We start from the raw sequence: 7,500 nt of genomic DNA, 5'->3' as shown, positions 1-7,500 counted from the left end.
TTTTACTCGTTTTTGTGTGTAACTCATAGATGGTGAGGGATGGCTGATTATAATAAGAGGCAAGGCTGTAGTTCTGTCCAAATTTAATATATATTGTCAAATATTGTATTACTCAAACATTCCAAACAAGCCCTAAAACAATGAAACACTAAAATAAGAAATAAAGAACGGTATTTCTCATCACAACAAAACTCAAAGACATTAACATTTGATTAGATGAACATCGCTAGATGGAGAGCTTTTCTTGCCTCCTGAGGCAAAGAAAAGGCTGTGAGATGCCTCAGGAGGCAAGAAAAGCTCTCCATCTAGTGATGTTCATCTAATCAAATGTTAATGTCTTTGAGTTTTGTTGTGATGAGAAATACCGTTCTTTACTTCTTATTTTAGTGTTTCATTGTTTTAGGGCTTGTTTGGAATGTTTGAGTAATACAATATTTGACAATATATATTAAATTTGGACAGAACTACAGACTTGCCTCTTATTATAATCAGCCATCCCTCACCATCTATGAGTTACACACAAAAACGAGTAAAAATGACCAAAATTCACTATTTTGACCTTGAAATATGACCTTTTGACCTTGAAGATGATGAAGATGACCCTAGGTGGAGTTGAAAATGTCACTATTGAACTCACCGTCCTTAAAAACCCCCATTTTGACTCAGAGAACGTGTTTCTAGCCCTTCTTAGAAGTCATTTTAGTCCAGGACTCAAGTTAATCCTTCAGACTCAAGTTAAAAACCCCGATCAGGGGACGTTCCAGTCCTTTCTTGAAGGACGATATATGACAATATATATTAAATTCGGACAGCTCTGCAGACTTGCCTCATATTATAATCAGCTATCTCTCACCATTTATGAGTTACACACAAAAAACGAGCAAAAATGACCAAAATTCACAAATTTGACCTTGATAAATGACCTTTAGACCTTGAGGATGACCCCAGGTGGTGTTGAAAATGTTACTATTGAACTCACCATTCTCAAAAACCCCCATATTGATCCAGAGAACGTGTTTCTAGCCCTTCTAGAAGTCATTTTAGTCCAGACTCAAGTTAATCTTTCAGACTCAAGTTAAAAACCCCGAGCAGGGGACGTTCCAGTCCTTCCTTAAAGGAGTTTATGGCACTTCCATAATCTGAATGATATTACTTGAATGTTCATTTACTAAATCCATAATTTGATTGATTGAAGCTAACTGATTCCTTAGTTCCGACATAATCAATTCATCTTCATGAGTCAAGAACTCAATTTTCTTATTTTGATTACTAATCTTAAGACGATTGGAAATTCCTAAACCTAAACTTGCAATAGACCCAAAGATGTTTAATGCAGCATAAATAAACGGATTTCGTCTTTCTTTATGTTCGTGTCCTACAGTCCACATCAAAAGGTCACAAGCCAAAGATTCTGTCTCGTAAGTCTTATTTTGCAAGTCATCTGATAGCATCTCTGCAACTTTTAATGTCGATCCAAGCGAACTCTCTGTAGTCAAATGAAAATGTCTTCTATGCAACTCATCCAATGAGACAGAAAACCTTGAAATAGCGGTTTTTAAGCTAGTGACATCATTCTCTGGAAGAAAAATTGCTTGCATATTCACTTCTACAACTACGTTGCTCGATGTAACAAAAATGTCTTCTTGTCTTTCAACTATAGTGCCATATTTAAAATCTATACTTTTAGTTTTAGAGCTCATCCCACACGAGAAAAATGTCTGAGCGAACAATATCACTCCCAACAACAAAAAATTCATCTTGGAAACCTGTAACGAGAAAAATATATGTAATTACTCCTGTATTAAGAAGAAAACTTTTAATCACATAAAATAAAAAAATTTTTCCCTCACTTCTTTCCCTCTCTTTTTTTTTTTTTTTTTTTTTTTTTTAATTTCTTATGTGATCCAATGGTACTATTCTCTCATCCGTGGGTTGGGATACGTTTTGAACTCTAAACTTATTGGCTGTTAATGTTTCCAAAATGTTAAATGGGCCTTCAAACTTAGGTGTTAGTTTATAACTGAGTCCTTTACGCACATTGATCTGTATATACACGTTATCACCCACGGTATATGTTTTAGTTGGCTTCGCTATTTTATCATGATTCCTTTTCATTATGATTTGTGATTCTTCTAAATTCTTTCGAAGGATATCATATCGACTTTTGCTTGCATTTATACATTCTTTTAAAGGATTTGATAGATTAGTTGTAGGCGTTAATACATGGAAAGGCATTCTAACTGGGGTACCATACAATGCTTCATGCGGTGACATTTTAATTGATATATGATATGAATGATTCAAAGTACTCAGTGCCGCCGGTATTGCAATATCCCAGTTGGGGTCTGATCCCCCTAGTGTTACTCTTAATATATTTAAAACTTTTCTATTTGCTCTTTCCACTAGCCCATTCGACTCTGGGTGATATATCATGGTATTTATTTTCTTTATGCTAAGGAATTCACACAATGAGGTAAGAAAGTGATTATTAAATTCACCACCCGAGTCTGAGATTATCATGTGTGGAATTCCATGTTTACAAATGTAACACTCGTAAAACTTCCTAGCGCATTCAATCGCAGTTTTAGTTTTAAGCGCTATTAGTTCTGTACATCGAGTTAAAGCATCTATAATTACTAAGAGGTGCTTATTTCCTCTGTCTGACTCGTAAAATCCTGTTAACAAATCTAAATGTATTCTTTCAAAGGGTTGATTGGGCACGGGATAAGCCCCTAGGCTGACAGGTGTTTTCGTATGCCCTTTGTTTTCCTGACATGTGCGACAATTAGCTATGTGTCTTTTTATATCTGTAAGCATCGTATGCCAATAAAACAATGATTTGGCTTTCTGTGACATTAATGAGAACCCCGGGTGTCCATGTAATGGATTTGAATGCAACCAATTCAGGACAGTGGAAACAAGTGAGTTTGGTACTACTACCTGGTCGTTAGTTACATGTGGTGTATTGCGGGTTTTCCTTGTCACAGTCCTACACAGAATATTATCTTTGATTATATAATTCTGCTGCTTATACTTTATATATCCCTTTTCCTTATGATTGCCTTTCAAAGCATTTATAATTGTTTCTATTTTCTGATCTTTTCTTTGCTCAGTCTGTAATAATTCAGCGCTCCAGCCTAAATCTTCTTGTTCAGATATCGTTTTAACAATAGGCATGGATGTTGATATATCTATTAATTCAGCTGAAGGCTCCGTACAAGATGACACGGGGTTGCGTGATAATGCATCCGCAATGATATTTGCTTTCCCAGGCAAATACCCGATTCTTGCGCCAAAATCTTGGATGATCAAATGCCACCGAGTTCGTTTAGGGCTGTGGTTGAAGCCTTTAAAGAACTCGGTTAGTGGTTTATGGTCAGTAAGAACCTTAACGGGATAACCGTAAATTATGAACTTAAAATGCACTAGTGAATTAACAATAGCTAGCCCTTCCTTGTCTATTACTGCATACTTACTTTCGGAAGTTCTCAATTTTCGAGAATAAAAAGCTATCGGGAAAAATTGTTTATCATATTGCTGAAGCAATACCCCTCCTACTCCTAAGTCTGAGGCGTCTGTTGCAATGAAGAATTCCTTACCGAAGTCAGGAAATTTTAAGATAGGAGAACTACACAGTTCATCTTTCAAGGTATTAAACGCCTGTTGATGATGCTCAGACCATATGAAATCCACGCCCTTCTTCGTAAGATCAGTTAAAGGAGCGGCTAATATTGAATAGTTGCGTATAAAACGCCTGTAATATCCACTACAACCCAGAAATTGCTGTATTCCCTTGACATTAGTAGGTATGGGAAAATTACGTATAGCCGACACCTTATCATGGACTACTTTAAGACCTTGGCTTGACACCATGAAACCCAAATATATTAATTCTGTTTTGAAAAATTCACACTTACTAATCTTTACCCTTAAGTTATGTTGTCTTAATCTCTGTAGTACTAGTTCTAACTTACGTAGATGTTCTTCTAAGTTGTTGGAAAAGATTACAAGATCATCCATATAGGCATGCAATATATCCCCTAACAAGTCTCCAAACACTATGTAAATCATTCTTGTAAATGTTATAGGAGCACAACGTAAACCAAAAGGCATCCGTAAAAATTCATAATGTCCCCTGGCTGTGCTGAAGGCTGTGTATGGGATACTATCTTCTGCTAATGATATCTGGTAAGTCCAAACTGGTAAAATATTTATTCTGACCTAACAAAGACAAAATATCGTCAGTACATGGCACTGGGAATCGATCAGGGATCGTCTCCTCGTTTAGACGACGGAAGTCGACGCAGATACGCCATGTTCGATCTTTTTTCGGTACAACTATTAAAGGAAAATTATAAGGGCTTTTTGATTTCCTAATGACTCCTTCTTCTAGCATTTTACCTACTTCATCATTTATTTCATTCTGGAATTTCATAGGGAGTCTGTACGAGGGTACATAGATAATTTTCTGTTTGTCTTTTAACCTTATTTGATGCTCGATCACATCTGTTTTTCCTAAGGATCTATCCGTAGTGGAAAAAACATCATGATATTTAGTTAAAAGTCCAAAAATTTTCTGCTGAATTTCTTCGTCTTGAATGTCTTTATTGATTTTATTTTTAATAGATTGCAAAAGGGATTCATCCGCAACTGATTGAGAGTGATTGATTTCAGCAACGGTAAGAATACGATGTTTATAAACTTCTACATCCAAGATATGTTGATTTTTGTGAATTACTAAAGTGTTATTTAAATGATTACAGACTTCAATATTACATTGTTGATGTGAGCCTACTGTATAAATAGCTTGTGTGACAGACAATCCGTTAGTTTTCAAAGTGTCGGAAAGGATTAATATTTCAGATCCCGGTAATGTTTTCTTTATTTGCACTATTAAATTCGAAGGTACGTTTGGCTCGATAGATTGCGTGCAAGATGATTTTACGGGTGAACGAGAATTCTGTTGGGTCGCGTATATTATTTCTTTATTAGTGCGACAAGTTATTGGTTCTTCAACGTACGTTACGGTTACATTTGTCGTCTCCTTTTTATCCAAAACTGATTTTAAGGTATTAGAAGACTTATAGAATTTCCCTTTGATATACACGCCGTGCTTGGCAGGGGCTAAGATAATGTTTTGATTTCCCATAGATGGGTATCCTATAATTACAGCTGGATACATATCAATGTTTTGTACAACAACAAATGTATCAGCAAACGTGCGTTTACCGACTTTGAATTGAACATGAGTTATGCCTATGACATTTAATTCATTATTTCCTATACCCGAGAGTCTAACTCCGGATTTTTCAATCGGAAAGTTCGAAAACAACAAATGATGTGTCTTCAAATCCATGATATTACGTGGACTACCAGAGTAAAAAAATAACGTAAAGGATTTGTGTTCTAAATTTACAGCATATAAGGTTGGTCGTAACTCATTTTGGCTTATTATTGTATGAATTCATTGCAAATCTATGGGAGCATGCACTGTTTTACTTAATTCGGCCGTGTGTTTCATAGGAAAATCTATTGCCTCACAATTATCTGATAAAACATTAAATTGATTATTCAATACTATTGATGTTGACATGAATGACCTTGACCCAACATCACTTTCTTCCCCACTGGAGTTAACTATGTGGTATTTGCTTTGCTCTGCACATTCTGAAAATTAGTCTGACCTCGCGAGGTCTGGTTTGACGACCCAGGCTCAGCGATATTCGAAGAAGTGTTTGTTTGCTTCGGACTCTGAACTGCATTGACATTTGGTTGTTTCTTCTTATTGTTAAAATGAGGATTTTTCTTTTTATTTCCATATGGAACTGACTGTGGAATTGACTGTGTATTTCTGGGATTCTGTTGTGTCTTACGCGAGTAACACTGATTGTATGAATGTGTCGAACTATTATGTATCGAGCAGAATTTCGTTCTGCAGTCCGCGCTTAAGTGACCTTGACGTTTGCAATTATAACACGTCATTCCCGCTACTTGACTATTATTAACTACGTTCACTGTTTGTGGCTTTGTTTCTTTCTTTGCAAAAACTTGAGTTAACACGGGATCGAGATCCGGACACTTAGCCATGTGTTTTTTTATCTGTTTATATACATCCAATTCCGTACTTGCAGGCGTTAACTTTTTATCAAAACACCGCACTAAAGCATCAGGGAACATAAGTGTCATGCAAGTTAAATACATTAATCGTAAAAAATCTTTCACGGAGATGTTATCTCTAGTAACCCAAGTGGAATTACCTAAAATATCCTGATATTCATCAAGCCTATCAGCTATGAGAGCTGCTCTCTCAATAACATTAAGCCGATTCATAGTGGCTTGATTAAGTGTATTTCTTAACGTTAATACTACATCCAAGGCTTCTTCACCCCCATAGACCGCGCATAAACTAACTTTGAAATCATCCCAGGTAACTGCTTCTTGAAATGAAATACCTCTTAAATACGCACTCGCATCCCCCTTAGAAAAATCTATAAAACTTTTAGCTTCTTGTAATTGTACAAAAGGGTCTACGATTTGTTTGGCATTTAAATGGGCATCGACGGATGAAATCCATGACTCCACATTTTGAGGCAAGAACCCATTGACTCGACCCTGAAAAGGAAGGATTGCAGACTTGGCATTTACAAGCGTCACAATTGGGAGAGGATTAGTCTGTCCTACGCCACTAGGTCCAGGGGTGGGGCTCAAAGGGGGTGTCATGACTGCTGTATTTCTTTTCCTATCTCTTCGACCCCTTGCAATTCTATCAAAATATCTATATGAATACAGACGTCCACTGCGTAAACGCATAAGTACCCACTGACAAAGATTATAATAAAATTCCCCAAAACAATGTTACTAATCCCAAGACATTTCCCGAGAATTTCTGAAAGAAAACCGAACAAGAAGATATTTCCTGTAAATTTCTGAAAGAAAAAGGAATTAGCACAAAGAGAGAAAAAATTCTAGATGAGAATTCGGAGCTGAACATAGTTTCCTTTAATGAAAGGAAAATAAAAGATTAGCAAACCACTCACCCCAGTAATAATCGACTAACGACTCGTGATAACTACACTTCACTGCCCAAACTGAAATGAATTTAAAAAATTGTACTTAGCTTATATATGGGTCTGTATGATGTCGTCACATCCTCTCTCTCTCTTGATGTTTGTTAGCGATGTATCGTTCGAGTTTCCGTTGAATGTAGTGCTTCCTGGATATGTTTTGTAAGCGTTGAACGTCAGTCCTTGGGTTTCCTAGGATGTTGATTGAAGATCCAGTTCATCAGTTTGTATGTATAACATTCATCAAATGTTGTAGATTTTGATGGACTATGTTACTTAGTCAAAATTGTAGATTAATTAACGTTGATTTCTTGAAGATCATTCTCTGGTTTTTACAGCTTTATTTTTGATTTCTTGAAGATCTTATTCTAATTCTTAGAGTATTATTATTAATTACTTGAAGATCTTTCTCTGATTCTTAGAGTTTAACCGCTGC

The sequence above is a fragment of the Palaemon carinicauda genome, chromosome 4 (assembly GCF_036898095.1).
Source record: "Palaemon carinicauda isolate YSFRI2023 chromosome 4, ASM3689809v2, whole genome shotgun sequence".
Taxonomy (NCBI): Eukaryota; Metazoa; Arthropoda; class Malacostraca; order Decapoda; family Palaemonidae; genus Palaemon; species Palaemon carinicauda.
Note: the sequence above shows the minus strand (reverse complement) of the source record.